The sequence below is a fragment of the Phascolarctos cinereus genome, unplaced genomic scaffold (genome assembly GCF_003287225.1).
Source record: "Phascolarctos cinereus isolate Bilbo 61053 unplaced genomic scaffold, phaCin_HiC Scaffold_726;HRSCAF=1367, whole genome shotgun sequence".
In the NCBI taxonomy this organism is placed as follows: Eukaryota; Metazoa; Chordata; class Mammalia; order Diprotodontia; family Phascolarctidae; genus Phascolarctos; species Phascolarctos cinereus.
In genome coordinates this window covers 283,823,161-283,842,265 of record NW_027556098.1, presented here as the reverse complement: position 1 = coordinate 283,842,265, position 19,105 = coordinate 283,823,161, and positions in this window count along the sequence as shown.

The following is a 19,105-nucleotide window of genomic DNA, read 5'->3' as shown; positions in this document are numbered from 1 at the left end:
TCTTCATCATCACCACCTTCTCTGGGGACTTTAGGTTTTCATGGACACAACCACACACAATCCCCAAATGGGAAAGCTGGAAGGGACCTTAAAAATCACCTAATACAATGTTTTACACATTAAGACTATGGGACATAAAGAAATGAAGTGACTTGCAGAAAGTCACACTGAATCAATTAGCTTGGAGTCAGGTCAAGGTCATGGAGATGGATGAATTCCAAAATGTAAAGGACTTATAAAAAGGGTTATGGACCTTTGCCAAGTGTCTATCTCTTCATACTTCATGGAGCCTGGACCAGTTCCAGTTTAGATACAGGACAACAAGCCTGATCCAGAGCAATGAAGAATATCAACTCAAGCTATGGATTAGCTGGGGGATTCAGAGAAACATCTCTAGGCTACATCAATCCAGGGGCCCATCCTAGTGATTAGTGAAAACACAGATTTAACTGTGGAGCTTCCTTGGGTTTCTAGGAGTGCTGTGTGTGCAGATAAATTATGTTGGAATTCGTGGGTTTGGATTGAAATTTCTCTATTCCCCCAGGTTTTTCCCAGGGGTCAGGAAGGAGATATAGACTATAGAGGAAATGACCAGCATCTGGATCCCATTCTCCTAAAGCCAACATCACCAAACTGGAGAACCTATCAAAGCTGAGATCATGTCAGATAACAGGAAAGTCCTTTGTCCTATTGCATTTCCTGAGCACCTGTCTGCTTGATGCTTTTGAACACTTTGGTGGCATACGTTGGTTTGGCCATTCACTGAGAGCAGCAGTACATTTGTTTGTGGACCTGAGGACAGCTTGAGACCATGAAGTAGCTGACTCCTGAAGAAATGGTAGACTGTTTCAACAAGCCTACAAGTGCATAAAAGAAAGAGCTGCACAAGGTGGAAGCTGAAGGCAAAGAGGTTGCAACAGATGATTCAGGCTTGAGGGGTCCCAGGAAATGGAACCTGCAAGTTGAGAGAGAGACAGCTGGAGGCATGACAGGTAGACACAAAGTATATTTGACCCTTGAATCACTGAGGTCTGATATGGGTGTGTTATACCGAGAAATTAGCGAGTTGACCACCCAGGCTAATTTTAAATTGTGGACTTTATTATTAGCGCGTAGCTGCCAGGGATATTCACATCCAAATCAAGCAGCCCCCATCAGGGGTCGAGCTAGGGTTTATATAGGGAGTATACAGGACAGGGAGGGGGATGGATCTTTGAAGTCTGGCAAGAGGAAGAGGTTTTTTTGGGGGCTGGTCAAGGACACCCTTCTCCCTCTGTGTAGATATGATAATGCTCTGCAAACTTTCTCACAATGGAGGCTTCCAGAGATATGATCTGAGGGCTGTGGCCTGAGCAGCCAGATAAGGGTCTTGCTAAGGAATTTGGAGTTTCCATGGCCTAAAGGGTTCTACTACCTAAATGGCAAAATAATGTTCTGCATTACAGGTGGGGGTCCTTAGTAGTATCTCCTAAGATGGCAAAACATTATGGAAAAAATGATTATGTCATTAACTCAAGTAAGCTCACATTTTAAAGATAAATTTCTTATAGTATAATTTCCAAATCCTAAGGTTCACTGCTGTGTGGATATGAGAAGAGAGTGAAAAGATGAAAAAGATCATAAACATGGTTCTTTTCCAGCCAAGTTTAAGGTTGGATAATCAGTTATTGGGGATGTCATATATGGGGTTCTGGCTCAGGTAGTGACTAGAGTAGATGCCCTGTAAGCTTCCCTCCAGCTTTGAGAGTCTGTGATTCTGAAATGTAGATTTACTTCCAGTATTGTGACATAACTAAATCCTCCAGTCTATCTAATACTGGGCCACATTGGCTTGCTGGTTTGCTGTGGTATCCCCTGAAAGTTTGATAAGCATTCCTTCATGTCTTCAACCAAGTCATTAATAAAAATGTTAAATAGGCCAGGTCCAAGGACAGATCCCAGGGGCAGTCCATTAACACCTTCTGTTCAAGTTCATCTCAATTTTTTGATGACTGTTTTTAGTTTCCATCTCCCCATCTGCTCCACGATCAACCGGGCAAGTAAGCAACATGACTTTATAAACTCTAACTAGGTTCAAGGCACAGAGGCAGGTGTTAGGTGCTAGGGATGCAAGCACAAAGAATGAAACAATCTTTCTGAAAGAGTTTACATTCCAAGGAGAGAGATACAACTACGTATATGTGTATGTGCAGAGTAAATACCAATAAATACAGATCAGTTTGGGAAGAAGGGCACTAGGAGTTGGTGATCAGAAAAGGCTTTCTGTAGAAGATGGTGCCTGAAATTGTGTCTTAAAGGAAGTGGATTTTCTGAGCTGTAGAAAAGAGGGGAGTACATTCTATGCATGAAGGCTCACCACTGCAAAGGTGTGGAGATGAAAGATGGAGTATCACGAGTGAGGAGCAGAGAGAAGTGCTGGCTGGCCAAATTGTAGAGTGCAGGAAGAAGAGTGAGGCAAAATGAAGCTGGAAAGATGCTGAGAAAAGCAGACTAGCCCCTTGCCCCTGCCCGCTCTTTTATAAATACTAAGAAAGCATTGAAAAATATGCTTATGTGAAATTTTTGTACTCATCTGAAAGGAAAACTTTGTCAGTTTTCACTACAGAGTCTGAAAAAAATGTCTTATACATGAAATCAGTCTCCATCCTTGTCAAGAAAGTTCTAACTAATTTCTGACATACCCCAGGTCCCTTTCTCTTCATCCATCCAAGAAAGGGCTCCTCCTGAAATAAGTGGAATGGTGACCAAACAAGAGCAAGTGACCACTTGCTAAAGAGCACAGCCCTTCTTCTCCATTTTTTTTACTAGATTAAGATAATAATAATAGCTAGCATTTGTATAGCATTTTAAGATTTGCAAAGCACTTTAAAGATATTATCTCACTTGATCCTCACAATCAGCCTGGGAGGTAGATGCTGCTATTACTCCCCATTTTGCAAATGAGGAAACTGAAGAAGACAGATGTTAAGGGACTTGCCCAGGATCACACAAGCTAGTAAGTCTCAGAGGCCATATTTGAACTCAGGTCTTCCTGACTCCAGCACTCTATCCGCTGGGCCACTTAGCTGCCTAAGTAATGATCAGAGAAGAGAAAGAAGACATCTTTGATTACTGAAGTGAATGGAAGTATCTCTTGAGTTCAGCTAGAAAGAAGAATCCTTGAAGGGAATGGTCAAAGAGGACTTGAATGATTTTTAGCAAATGATTCCCCACAGGTGTGCTGAAAGTTAAGTGACTGTTTGATGAAGCAAAATGTTAACTCAGCCAGTCAATAAACATTTATTAATTTGTGCCCAAACTGGTAGAACATTCCGAGCTCATATTGGTCTGAGCAGCCACAGTTGGATACACTGAAACTTGACTCTAGCATAGTGATATCACCAAGTGACTACCAACTGCCAGGCACTATGCTAAGCACTGGGGATACCCGGAAAAAAAAAAAGGAAAAGACAGCCCCTGCCCTCAAGGAGTTTATAATCTAATGGGAGAATACAACTCACAAAAGGTAAGTTGAAAAGGGGGGGGGCCTAATGGAGAAGTCCCAAGGAATGCAGCTGGGTGGCGAAAAGCTCAGTAACCAAGTTTTTATCTCGTTGTGGATGTTTAGGATTAATTCCATTGTCAGCTTGTTGAGAGCAGGAAGTGTCTTTTGCCTTTCTTGTATTCCCATAGCTTAGCAGAGTGCTTGGTACGTAGATACCTGGTGCTTCATCAGTGGTTATTGATTGACTGACTGCGTTTGTCTATCGTTTGAGAATATCATAAACTTTAGCTCAGAAATGGCCTGTGAGAAAAGAGATTTTCAGAGCCATGAGGTAAGGCTGTCTTCACCTTGGTCCTTTTTCTGAGCAGAAATGTTTCAATTAGAATAATCTGAATTGATTTAAAAAAAATTTCTGGTGGGCTTATCCTAAAACAAAGAGTAAGGAATTTTCTTCCACAGTTCAAAAGGTTGTGAAGGGCTTTAAAAGCTAAACAGAAGTGTTTATATTTGATCCTGTAGGCAATAAGGAATCACTGAAGTTTATTGAGTGATGTGGTTAGATCTGTGCTGAAGAAAAATCACTTTGATATCAGCGTGGAGAAAAGACTGGACTGGGGAGATAATTAAGGCAGGGAGAGCAATTAGCAGGCTGTTCCAGTAATCAAGCTGAGAGGCGATGCTTTGTCAAATGTTTTACTAAAATCTAGGTAAATTACATCTACAGCAGTCTAGTAACCTGACCAAAAAAGGGGGGAGGGGGAGTAGATTAGATTAGCATGCCCTGTTCTTGATAAAACCATGCAAACACTTTGTGGACACGTTTTTCTCAACTCAGTACTTCCACATTCATATAAACAAATTTATGTATTTTGTGAAAGTTAAAGTTTATTAAAACTAAATAAAACAAACTGTTTAAGTAAAAGATTCTCAGTGTGACACATGCTTATTTATAGTTTGCTGGCATTTCATGTGAAAATTAAAAAGGTAAACCATCATGCTTATGTGCAGCTTTAGAAAAATTATCATTCGCTCTTAATTGTTATAGAAATTTCATTGCTTTTGAAGCTCTACTGAGATCCTAAGTTACATGTCAACATTGTACATACAGTCACTCTCCTCAAAATGCAAAAAGAGCAAAAAAAAAAAAGCCAGCAGAATGGCAGGCAGCTGGCTAAAATGTCCTATTTTCAATGTCTAATTCTGACAAAATACAGCAGTATCTGTAGACAGCCTGTATTTCACCTGATGGAATCTAATGAATCAACAGATTCATTGTGGGATATATTGGGTAATAAGGGTATCTCATGGGCTTAAACCCAGTCCCAGTTTAGCTGAGAAAATCCAAAATCACCCAAACTCAATTGCATATTGCTAGCAAATCAGATAAGGAATGAATTGAGATAAAAAATTTAATCAGTAAGAATTGAAATGCAAAGTAATAATAAAACATCTCAATTCCCATTCCCAGATGAATGCAGATGCATTCCTGATTCCCACTAGAGTTGTATGGGAAAATAGCAGCTCAGAGACTCAAGACTCCAAAATAGGGAAAAGGTCTCATTCTTTTTCTGGAAGCAAAACAGGGATTTGCATCTCCTAGCATCAGCTACTTCTGGCTTACTTCTCTGCTTTTACTAGCACTTTCTGCTTACTTCATGGAGTCTTAGGAGAATGCAAATACAGTTGGACTCGCAGATACCACATTTACACTTTCCTCTCCTTAGGTTCCTCAGAAATATCTCTCACTAATTAGTGTCTGTATCTTATGACATAGTCTTCCTATACCACAGGTCGAAAGTCTCATGGGAAGTGGAATACTGGGAATTTCTGTTGAGTGATCCTTCTCTGGGCCTAGGCATCATGGGAAATGTAGTGCCTTCACATTGGGAAATGTAGGCTTGCCTTCATCCCATCCCTATTACATATATACCTACTTATATAGATGGCAGTACAGTGGGGGCAGCTAGATGACTCAGTGGATAGAGTGCTGGGCATGGAGTCAGAAAGAACTGAATTCAAGTTCAGCCTCAGACACTTACTGTTTGTGTGACCTTAGCAAGTCACTTAACCTCTATTTGTCTTAATTCACTGGAGAGGGAAATGGCAAGCCACTTCAGTATCTTTGCCAAGTAAACTCCATGGACAGTATGATCCACAGGGTCACGAAGAGCTGGACAAGACTGAACAACAATAGTGGAAAGAACACTGATTCTAGAGTCAGAGGACCTGGATTCAAATCCTACTTTCAATGCTTATTTATTACCTATGTTACTTGGGAAAGTCACTTCATTTCCTTGGCTCTCAGTTTCATCATCTGTGATGAGGGGTTTGGACTTAGATGGCCTCTGAGGTCTCTTTCAGCTCTATGCTTTTTTTTTTTTTGCTTTTTGCTAGGAAATTAGGGTTAAGTGACTTACCCAGGGACACACAGCTACGAAGTGTCAAGTGTATTGAATGCACTTAAAAAAAAAAAGCTGAAAGAAACGAGAATATCTTCTTGTTATAAAATATTTGTCCACTAGAGGGAGGCAAAATCTAGGACTCCTTTTGTTTGTTTAATCCTTTTCAGCTGTTGGACTCTTATGACCCCATTTGGAGTTTTCTTGGCAAAGGTACTGGACTGGTTTGCCATTTCTTCTACAGCTCATTTTACAGATGGGGAAACTGAAGCTAACAGGGTTACTTGCCCAGGGTCACACAGCTAGTGTCTGACGCTGGATTTGAACTCAGGTCTCCCTGACTCTAGGCCCAGTACCCTTATCTACTAAGCTATCTAAAAGTGAAAAATCATCAAATACAAAAATCTCAAAGGTGGGAAGATAAATTGTTTAGTCATTATCAGCTGTGTATCATTATCTAGAAGTACATACGAATGACATTGACCATAAGCGAAGTGTCAACTTTGGGAGTGGGTAATGGTAGCAGTGTGGCATAATCACTAGTAGGTGCTTGCTAAAGATTTCCCAATGGATTTATTATACTTCTTCCTAAAGTTGATTGGTCCTGTGAATGGTCAATGTGATTTAAAATTCAGATTGTTAGATGTTGCAGCAACTGGAGAAATTTATCTTCCTCTAGCAGATCTGTAGCCAGAGGATAAGGGTTTGAATCTCGACTGCCACTTTATATCTCATGCAAGTTATTTAATTCTCTGTAAGGCTGAGTTTCCTCCAAAATGAGAAATTGCACTAAATTCTAAGATCTCTTCCAGCCTTAAGTTTTATAACCCAATATTATTAATAGTATATCATAATTTAGTACCTGTCATTTTACTTATATTATCCTTATTATATCAGTTTATATATAGAAGGCATTTTACATATTTAGTATGTCATCTACTCTAACCACTTCATTCTACAAATCAGGAAACTGAGGCCTAGAAAGGTAAAAAGACTTATTGAAGGTCACACAGGTAGGTGGTAGTGAAACCAAGTAGATTGTAATGAATTTATAACATATATGTGTGTGTATTTATATATAGTGTTTGAATTTTTTAATTAATTTTTAGTTTTCAACATTGACTTCCATAAGCTTTTGAGTTTTAAATTTTCTCCTCCTCTCTCCCTACCTCCCTCCCCAAGATGGCGTGTAATCTGATATAGGCTCTACATATACATTCCTATTAAACTTATTTTCCCATTAGTCATGTTGTAAAGAAGAATTAGAACCAATAGGAGGAGTCACAAGAAAGAAGAAACAAAACAAAACAGAAGAAAAAAAAAGAACAAATAGTATGCTTCGATCTGCATTCAGACTCCATAGTTCTTTCTCTGGATGTGGATAGCATTTTCCATTATGAGACTTTTGGAGGTGTATTAGATCTTTGCATTGCTGAGAAGGGCTAAGTCTATCAAAGTCAGTCATCGAACAATGTGGGAGTGTACAGCGTTCTCCTGGTTCTGCTCACTTCACTCAGCATCAGTCCATACAAGTCTTTCCAGGTTTTTCTGAAGTCTGCTTGCTCATCATTTCTTACAGCACAGTAGTATTCCATTACATTCATATACCACAACTTGTTCAATCATTCCCCAATTGATGGGTATCCCCTCAATTTCCAATTCTTTGCCACCACAGGAAGAGCTAGTATTTGAAGTTTTACAAAGAGCTTTCCTCCCAGCAACCCTGGGAGGTGGGGAATGAAGTATCACTATTTTATAAATGAGGAAACTGAGAGATACAGTGACTTATCCAGCATCAGTCATACTATTAGTAAGTGTTAGAGCAGGGCATTAAACTTAGGGCTTTTTACTTCTCTGAGTCCAGCACTATATCGTGCTGCCCCTTCTAAGCTCCTCTTTTGCATCTTCTATAGGAATGCTCAATAAATACTTTTTGATCGATTAATTACTAAACCAAGAGGCAGGATGGTACAGTGGATAGAGAGATGAACTAGCCGCCATTAAAGTATCACCTCTGACATATAACAGCGTTGTAACCAAGGGGAATCATTGAACCCTTCAGTACTTTTAGCAACTGGAGAAGGAAATGGCAAACCACTCCAGTACCTCTGCCAAGAAAACCCCAAATGGGGTCATGGACACGACTGAAATGAATGAACAAAACTTTTGGCAACTCTCTAAGACAACAACAAAAACAACAACAATAATGATAGCCAGTATTTATGTTGTTTTAAGTTTTGCTAAGTGCTTTACAAATATTATTTCACTTGATTCTCACAATAGCTTTGGGGGATAAGTGTTGTTGTTACCTTCTTTTTTACAGTTGAGGAAAGGAGAAGTCAAGTGACTTGCCCAGGTTACATAGTGAATAAGTTTCCTAGGCAGAATTTGAACTTGGGTCTTCATGATCCCAAGTTCAATAGTTTTGACCTGCCTTGATAGGAAATTTCTTCAACCCTATAGTATATAGTCAGTCAGGCAGTAAGCATTTATTAAGTGCTAATATGTGTCAAGCACTATGCTAGGTGCTAGAGAAAGACAGACAAAACAGTCTCTGCCTCAGAGGACCTCATAGTCCTCTATCATAATCTCATAGGAGAGACAACATGCAAAAAATTATATGCAAACTAGCTACTTACAGGATAAATTGGAAATAATTAACAGAGAGAAGGCAATAGAATAAGAGAGATAGGCAAAGGCTTCCTGTAGAAGGTGAGATTTTAGCTGAGACTTGAAGGGTGGGGGAAGTCTAGAGTCTACACTAATCAAATCACAGGTCCAGTACCAGGTATGAATGGTGGATAGTTAAAAGGTATGCAAACAACCTGTGTGCACTGTGAAGAAATATATAGCTGCAGCCCTGGTCCAGACTTCTCCCTCAACTATATATACGTAGCCCTTTTACTTGGGAGACAAAAGTTACGTTCTATAAATGTAGAGACCAGACAGATGGAATGAAGAACAAACTGCAACCTTTTTTGTTGCAGGTGGGGAGGGGGCAGGAGTAGGGTAGAAGAAGTAGGACAAAGATAACTCTGGGCTCCACCCACCTTCCCAGCCCAGTCCTAGTGAATAGAATGCAAGGCCTTGAGAGAAGGGGTGGTGAAAGCCACCTCCCAACATTGTTAAGTGGTTGTTGTTTAGTTGTTTCAGACATGTCTGATGGACTCTCCATGAACCCATTTGGGGTTTTCTTGGGAAAGATACTGGAGTGGGTTTCCCATGTCTTTCTCCAGCTCATTTTACAGATGAGGAAACTGAGGCAAGAAGGGTTCAGCGACTTGCCCAGGGTCACACAGCTAGTAAGTATCTGAGGCCAGACTAGAACTGTCTTCCTGACTTCAGGCTGGGCAGTCTATGCACTATGCTATCCAACTCTTACTGAATTGTGGAATTAAGTGGAGGCTTGGGAAATGATAAGAAATAACTTTCTGAACTATAACTTGGATAGAAGACTGAGTGAATCTGAAGGAACTGTGGTGGTCTGTTAAGTAGACATTTGAAGATACTTGAGCTTCTTTGCAGGCTAGCTGGGTATAGTTGGCTGGTTCTATGTAACCAAAGGGCTGGACAGCTGATGAGCCTTGTTATTTGTCCTTCATTCTTAAAGAGCACCATGATGTAGGGAAGGTGATGTCATTGAGACTTGCAAGTGAATTGGATTTAAGTGAGGGAAGGCTATGCAAAGTCACCAGCCTCACTCCTCCTGAGCCATCTAGGTTCGGTGGCAAGATATAGATTAGGATGACTGGAGACAGTCCCCATGCTGTGGGAGTCCTTGGCCTTTTTATGCTAGGCTATTTCCCAGGTGTTAGTTTGTCTGAGGCAATGCCCATTCAGTGATTAAGACTAGGTAAGAAATGAGGCAAAAAATAGCCTCTTTTACCTGCTCAAAAAAAAAAATCAATCTGGGAAGGGAAAACTCTCTGGGTTTCTGGCCAAAATGAAAACAAACTGCTATTTACATTCACTGTGAGCCATCAGAACTCAAACAATGACTGTATTAGAAGACTGCCCCTCAGAGAATATTCCTAAAACCTTGAGAGACCAGTTGTCAGCCATTCTCTGGGGATGAACCTGACAGTGTTAGTGAGAGTTGTGGCAATGGCCCCAAAGGGGGTGCTACATAAGCAGTTAAAGAGAGATATCACAACCAGTCATGGCCTTGGTGTAAACCATTTTAGTTGATTAGCATTGACTATAGATTGGAGTCCCTTGACTATCCTGATTGCCCTCCTTTGGACACTCTCCACCTTACATGACTGCCTTTTCTAAACTGCTTTGATACCCAAAACTAAACATATATTCCAGAAATGATCTAACTAGGGCAGAGTACAGCAGAACTATTACTTCTTTATTCCTGGACACTGCTCAGGCTCTTAGTACAGCTTGGAATGTTGAGCTGGGAGTACATTAAAATCTTGAGACTATTTTCAGACAAACTGCTGTTTAACCACGTCTTTCCCATCTTGTATTTGTGAAGGCAATTTCTTGAACCCAAATATATGTTCCAATTAAATTTCATTTTATTCATTTCAGCTCAGTGTTCTAACTTGTAAGAATCTTTTTGCGTACTGACTTTCTCATCCTTGCTTTGCAGGGAGATCTGCCTTAGTTCCTGGCTTCCCCTTCACTTGCTGGTTGCTCTGCTCTCACTGATCCTCTCATTTCTCTTCATGCCCTGTTTACATTTACCACAACTCAAGCCCAAAGGGTGAGTGAAGCCTTACTATTAAAATCTTGAAAGGGATTGTAGAGCAATAAGCAGGCTGACTCCTTGCTGATTGATATCTTGTTTCTTTTTGTCTGTCTTTTAAGTCACCCATCCTGTGGTGCTTTTTGTCATTGACTAAACTCCAAAGTTTGGTGGATTAAGACCAGAGCCAAGATTACTTCGATTGCTTCTTGAGACCACTTGTCCACATCTCTCCAGTTGGCTAAATTTTACAATTTTCTAACTCCCATCCAGTCAGTTGAGGGAGGATACAGACGTTCCCAAACATACTCCTTTAATGTTTCCCCACACCCTAAAACCCAACTGAATCTTGCCAAGAAAAACTGGTAGTGTCAGAAAGTTTACATATGTAATGGTAATAACTAGAAACCATCTGGTCTACATTTATATTTTAATTGATTGATTCAGAGAGTTTTTAGAAGTGTTAAATAATTTCATATTAATAAAATCATATTCTGGTTAGGACAAATTAAAGATTATTTTTTATGTCATATACATATTTGGACTGAATAACAACTGTAATCAAGTGTGCCCTCCCAACCCCCTTTAAAGTTGTGGTCTATAAAATTGTCTCGTACCTTAATATAAATGTACAAGCAAGTTCTGTCTGTGCTGAGAAAGACTGTGGTGTCCTTAGCTAAAGGTTTTAAAAAATAAACCATTGACTATTATCATTTATTATCAATAAAATGATTAATTATGACCATATCATTAATAAATGTTGTATTAATGCCTTTTGTATTTACATCACAGTTATTTCTGGAAAAAGGCATCTCCCTTTCTCCAGATTGAAGCTTCTATGTAACAAAGGAAAAAATTTAGTTAAAAAACCCAAACAAACCCTAATCCAGTGATCCCATCTGATAATGTATAGTACTCCAGCTCTCTGCCCAAAAGAGAGGGAGGTATGTTTCACTGTCTATTCTTCAGAACTTTCATTGGTCTTTCCATTACTTGGAGCTGACCCTGCTTTTAGGAAATCTTTTTTAACAATACATTCTTTTTGTCTTTACAATGCAGGCATTTCAACCCCCTCCAAACTGAAACCTCCTTTATGACAGAGAATATATACAATATTCTGTCCTATTAGTTTCTGCTGTAAGGAGGAAGATATGTGTCATTATCTGTTTTCTAGAACCTTCATTGGTTTTTCAGTTACTCAAGAACCCACTTTTCTTTGGTGATCATTTAACTAATGTTAAAATAGCCATTGTGCATACTGTTTTTTAGTTCTCCTTATTTTGTTCTATTGGTTTGTATATTTATACATGTTGCTTTATACACATCTTTCTGTGTTCTGAATTCCTTAAACTTACCATTTCTTATGACAAAATAATGTTTCATTCAGTTAGTCAACAAGCATTTATTAAGTACTTACTGTATGCTAGGCATTACGCTACATGCTGGGGATATAAAGGAAGGCAAAAAAAAAAAACAGACTCTGTTTTCAAGGAGCTAATAATATAATAAGGAAGATAACAAGTAAATATCCAGGTACATACAAGACATTTACAGAGTATATGAAGGCAATGTGAAAGACCTTAGCATCTGGGGGGATCAGGGAAGGCCTCTTGTAGAAAATAGGATTTGAGCTCTGTCTTGAAGGAAGCCAGGCAAACTTAAGAGGCTTAGTGTTTTGTTTTTTTTTTTCTTTTAGCCATTCCTCAAATGATGGGTTCACACTGTTTCCACTTCTTTGCTACCACAAAGAATGATATGAATATTTTGACATATATTGAACCTTTCTTTCTGTCTTTGGCATTTTTGGAGGTATAGGCCTAGTCATAAGATTGCTAAGTCAAAGGGCAGTTTAGTTACTTTTTCTTATAATTCCAAATTAATAACCAGAACAGTTGGATCAGTTCATAGCTCTACCAACAATTTTTTAGTGTACCTATCTTCTCACAGTCCCAAACAATGAACATTACTGTTTTGTCATCTTTGCCAATTTTTAGGGTATGATGTGAAAATTCAGAGTTATTTTAATTTTTATTTCTCTTAGTGATTTGGAACATGTTTTCATGTGGTCATTTATGGCTTACAAATATTCTTTTCAAAATCACTGATATCCTTTGACAAATTATCTATTGGGAAATGACTTTTAATGTCATATATGTTTGTGCCAGTTCACTATTTACCTTGGAGATAGGATTTTATCTGTGATATTTGATGAAATTATTTTCCCATCCAAAGTCTCTCTTCTGATTGTATTTTCATTGATTCTAGTTGTGTGAAAGATTTTTAATTCTATGTAATTGAAAATGTCTATTTTGTCTTTTATGAACTCCTCAATCTCTTATTTGGTTAAGAATTCTCCCCCTACCTGATCTTTCTTTTAATGTTTTTATGTTGAGATCTTTTATATTCAGGTTGCATATTTATTTTCAGTTTTGAGGATTTAGAGCTGTGAGGGACCTTATTGTTATCCAGTGCAACCCTCTCATTTTTACAGATATGGAAACTGAGGCCCAGAGAGATTAAGTGTCTTGTCTAACATTTCACATATAGTAAGTAGCAAAGCTGATAAATCCAAGTCCTTTGACAATTCTAGCACCCTGGTATATGGTATAAGACAGAAGAGTGTTATCAATACTCCTGAGTTTGGGGGAACCAAATTAAAATGTAATTACAAAATATTTAGCAAAATATTTAATATAATAGAACACAGATAATGTTAATATGTGGTTTTCTAAGTCAATATAGTGCCCATAGGATCTTTATATATGGGTTGGTGACCTCTGTTTCTATTTGAGTTTGACAACATTGGTTTAAGATATTGGTTAAGACATACTTTTTGCCAAACTGTTTTCCAAATTTCCTTGCAGTTCTTTTCAAAATGTGAGTTTTCTCCTCAGCAATTCAAATTCTAGGATTTACCAGATCTTGGCTACTGTTTCTTATTGCTTCAGTTTCTTATCTAGTCTGTTCTAAACTTCGCTGTTTTTCAACCAATATCAAGTAGTGTTGATGACTACAGATATATAATATTGTTTGGGGAATAGTAGTACTATGTCTCTTTTATTTGTACTTTCCTTATTTTCCCTGAGATTAAAAACTTTTTGTTTGAGTTTTGTCATTGTTTTGTCTAGTTCTATAAAGTGCCTTTTGGTAATTTGATTGGTATAGCACTAAATTTGTATATTAGTTTGGGGAGTATAGGCATTTTCATTCTATTGGCATGACCCAACCATGAACAACTAATTTCTCTGTGATTGTCTTTCTTTCTTTTTTTTTTTTTTGGTTTTTTGGCTAGGCAATGGGGTTAAGTGACTTGCCCAGGTTCACACAGCTAGTAAGTGTTATGTGTCTGAGGCCGGGTTTGAACTCAGATCCTTCTGAATTCAGGGCCGGTGCTCTATCCATTGCGCTACCTAGCTGCCCTATTTGTCTTTATTTCTAAAAAAAAGTATTTTAGCAATCTTGCTTATATGTTTGGAAATAAGTTCCAGATATTTTATACATTTTATAGTTATTTTGAATGAGATTTCTCTTGTTACTTCTTCCTGGTTTTTGTTAGTACTTAATAGAAATGCTAATTATTTTTATAGATTTATTTTGTACTGTGCTACTTTACTGAAGCCATTTCCCTCAATTAGTTTCTTTACTGATTCTGTGGGGCTTTCTAAGTACAACACTATATGTATACATTGGGATAATATTCTCTTCTTCACTGATGCCTATACCTTACATCTTGTTCTCTTGTCTAATTATTATAACTAATATTTCCAAAACTATGTCAAGTAATAGTAGGGATAGGGAGTATCTTTGCATTATCCTTGTTTGTCTAGGAGAGCTTATAGTCTTTTTCCATTGCAAATAAGCCATCTATTGGTTTTAGATATACACTTTTGATCATATTAAAAAAGAGCCCTTCTATGTCTATGCTTCTAATTAAGGTGTTTTTTTTAAACATAAATGGATATATTTTGTCAAAGCCTTTTCTTTCATCTGTTAAAATAATCATAGTTTTTTTATATGATTAATTATATTAGTTGCTTTCCTAATGTTGAATCATCCTTGTATCACTATTATGTCTAACTCGGTCACAATAAATTATTTTCTGAATATGTTACCTAGTCTGCTTCTGAAGAGCTCGTTGAAAATTTTTGCATCATTAGTAAAATTGGTCAATAGTTCTTTCTCAACTCCCTGGTTTGACTATCAGACCTCTTAACCTCCAGCAATCTTTCTCCCACTCTAGCTCCAGTCTTCCACAGTTGCCTCTTTTTTCCTTTACTTTAAGTAGGTTTGGTCTGATTCATAGGCTTCAACCAGCATGGGAGGAGTGACCTTTATGGGACATTGACACTGCAAATTTAGAGCCTAATTCTGTAGGTGTAATAAAACGTTTGGGGATATCCTTTGCCATTGGGTCAGGGAATTGTCTATGTGTACAAAGATGGTTACAACAGATGGTAGAGTAGTCTTCAGTAATTTTTTTTTGTTAGGAATTATTTTGTAATACGTTCTTTTAATTTTTCTTTTCTTGTCATTGTATTTGTTCCAGTTTGTGGCATCTTTGTGGTTTATTTGGGTGGTAGAGGGTAAGATGGGCAGCTAGATGGTGCAATGGATAGAATGCCAAGCTTAGAGTCAGGAAAACTCATCTTCCTGAGTTCAAATCCAGTCTTACTAGCTATGTGATCCTGGGCAAGTCACTTAACCCTGTTTACCTCAGTGTTCTCATTTATAAAATGAGCTGGGGAAGAAAATGGCAAATCACTCCAGTATCTTTGTCAAGAAAACCCCAAATGGGGTCACAAAGAATCAGACATGACTGAAAACGACTGAACAATAGAGAGGGAGATGGACCATAGATTACCTACTTCTCATTCCAACATCTTTCTAGGAGCCCCCCTATAAAATTTTAAATGCACAAAGTTATTTTGCAGAAATAGAGGTAATTCAAAAGTTGATTAAAAGCATTGGTTTAGAAATTCTTTTGAAGTTCTTTTTTTCTCCATATTGCAGGATGGACTCAAAGCTGACCTTTGTCAGCTACCTGCAAGTATAAAAGACCAGGAATGCAGGTAGGAAGAGGAAAGAAGATGATATTGGCTTTTGGGTTTAATTTTATTCCTTTGCTTTACCCCTTCCTACACATTTGTATGGGAGAACAAAAGAGTTTTGGAATTGGAAAAACTGAGGGACTTAGGATTCCAAGGCTGTTAAAAGTTTGTTTTCTTGAACCATAACCTCTAAAAGGATGCAGACTAGTTATACTTTAGCCATCAGAACATTAACAGGGAATTTCATGGGTTTTCTAACCCTGTCAGACAACTTCCTAATAGAGACATGGCTCTTGTTGACCAGAAAATACAGGCAAAACCAAACAGATTTAAATCTATAGGTGCTAGCTAGCTGGGGCAATTGAATCTCCTTCTGGAGTATTCAGTATATGTTTTTACTTCAGCATTACAAAACTGTTCTAAGACTTTAGTATCTGTATTATGAACTCCACTGCTTATCCTATTCTAATGATCATGCCAAATGTGCTATTAACTAACATTATTTCATCACTTTATTATTTTGGTTTATATGTATAGTTAATGGCTGCTGAACATACTATATAGTAGGAAAGGAGGCAGAAAATGAAACCATGTAGATTATGGCTTAATTTTAGATTTTTTTGGGATGTTTTTACTTTCATTATATGACTTCCTGTGCTGTTGGCATCAGAGGATCATGTGGAGGATGTAATTATGCTGATAAATTCAAAGTAAGGATGATTAAATGCACCTGAGGTTCTAGTGGATCATTAAAGACATGATCCCAAAACAAACAATGCTGTTTATTTAATATGAACTGACAGGAGATCTTCTACTAGGATGAGGAGAATTTAACAATTGACAGATATTAAGGAATTGCACTTGGTATGTTGGATCTACAAAATAAGGAGTTTGTGCACATTCTCCCTGGAAAATAAGTATTTCTAATAATTCTCATTTTATTAATACCCTGGCAGTTTATGAACTCAAAGCCTTCATTCACTTCAAAGGAAGCTGCTTTCACAGAATGAGCTTTATATTTTGTAGGTTCTTTGACAGTTTAGTGACCTATGGAAGGACAGTGGGATGGGTCATTTTACAACAATCAGTTGTATCCTGACAACTGAAAATCAGAAGGAAAGGCATAGCTAGGTGTGAATGGATATTAAAAACCTCCTTTTTAGTTTCTCTAGAAATGTTAAGAAATAATATTTCTCTGCTCTAAAAAGGCTTTTCTGAAATCCTGGGAAAAATCTTTTGGAAAGGTGGATTAGATAGGTTGAGGACAATTTCCTTAGGAAAATGGCTTAAGAGTAGTAGCTTCTTTTGAATTAAGTATGTAACTCTTGCTTCATATACATCTTAAGCCTACCAGCCACCTGAAGTGATTAGCAGTAGGAACCATTCTTTCCCTGGGAGAAAGGATTAAGATATCCATGGAAGGGAGGAGGTTCCTTTGTTTGTGATTGTAGTGATCCTAGAGGGAATGAGAGGGTACTTGGTTACTCAACTGTTCTTGAATATTTACTCAAGGTATATTTCTACATATTTTAACGTATCTTTCCTGTTCTTGTTCAAGATTTCTATGAATGTTACCTAAAATCATCTTAAGGTAGAGAGCATGGTTTAGACATCTCTTTTTCCTAGCTAGAAATATTTGGAATAGATTGATGTTTAATTATATTTTTTTTTCTGGCAAACGTGCCTAAAAACAGAGTACAGTATCAGTAATTTTTATTTGGCAGTTCAATAGTAGTTTTATTTCTTAGATTCCTACACTTAATAGGAGCTGACATGGGCCTTAGACTGCTTCTCTTTAAAGGACTTTCATGGCCAACTAAATAGAGGTAAGGAACCATTTAAAACCATATAAGAGTTTTTAGGAGTAGAGTTGCCTTGCAGACTTAAGCTTTGCTGATGTAGGCTCACGTAATCTGATTTTTGGAAAGGACAACTTTGTCAGACGCAGTAAGTAGTATTTGTGAATATCTGTTCATGTCTGTGTTGGTGGCCACCTTGTATATTATATATGATAAGCTTTATGTTATGCCAGAGTAAAACATTTCCTTTAGCAGCTTTAAATCATGTAAGGAAGGCTGTGGGCCTTACTAGAAGGCTAGAGATCTTACAAGGGAAAAGATCAAAAGGATAGCATGGAAGATTGGCCCTAGAGAAGGACATGGCAAACCATTCCAGTATCTTTGCCAAGAAAACCCCATGGACAGCATGATCCATGGGATCACAAGGAGTCAGACATAACTGAACAACTGAACAATAACAACAAAGTCATGTAGGAGGGCATTGGGAACTATGTCAGTTAGGCATTTCTTTCTCCAAGCCAGAAATATTTTGGATATGAGAGTACAGCATTAGTAATGCTTTTTTTTTTTCTTTCTCAGAGGGCATACTTCATTCCAGAGCAGCTCCAAAAGTCACTGAAACTACTGGTGGCAAAAGGGCTAGATTTGGGGGTAGAGGACCTGGATTTAAATCCTGCTCTGTGTTTTTTCTATCATGTGACCTATGCAAGTAATTTCACTTGTCTGGGCCTCAGTCTCTAATCTTTAAAATAAGGGCCACTAAGGTCTTTTCCAGTTCTACATCTATGATTCTATCATCTCTGTGCAAGGGAGGCAGAAAAGGAAGATTGGGCAGGCATATAGTATAGGAACTGGAGTTGTCCTAGGAAGCTCATTCTGAGTTTATACAAGAACAACTACTTCAGAATAACTGTGTGTTCTCTGGACTTTTCTTAAATCAATTTAACAAGTATTTATGAAATACCTTCCATAGGCCAGGCACTGTGTTAGGTATTAAGGATATAAAGACAAACAAGAAAGTCAGTGTTCTCAAGGAATTAACATTCTAATGGGGGAGCAGAAGAAATAATATACACAGACAAGGAGGCTACACGGTAGAGAGTGTGATAAGTTAAAGGACAAAGGGTACTTTCTCCTACTGGAGATAAAGGAAAACTACAAAGAAGAACTAGAACCTGAGTTGAGCCTCGAAGAAGATAACAGCCCTGAAGAAGTAGATCAAGAGGACATGCATTATTGGTTATTTTTGGCAAAGAAGGTAGGAGATGGCAATGTCAAGTTTGGGGAGCAGCTAGTAATAGTTTGGCTGGAAAACACGTTGCACTGAGTAGGCTAATATGAAGTGAGTCTGGGTTGGACCCAGATTATGTAAATATCAGGCTAAGAAGACATTTTATCCCAGAGGAAACAGGGGTCTCCTGAAGATTTTTGACCAGGAAAGCTCATTTCATTTTCTCTTCTGGGAAGCCTTTTCTTTTTCCCAATTCTTAGTGTTCTCCCCCTGCTGAAATATTTCATATTAAAATACATGTATATATATTGCACATACGCAGTAGATAAAATTCACTGAGATCAGTGACTGTTATTTTTGCTTCTGTATCTCCACTGCTTTACACAGTGGTAGGTACTTGATAAATATTTGTTTAATTGAAGTCTAATGCTCCTTCCATACCACACTG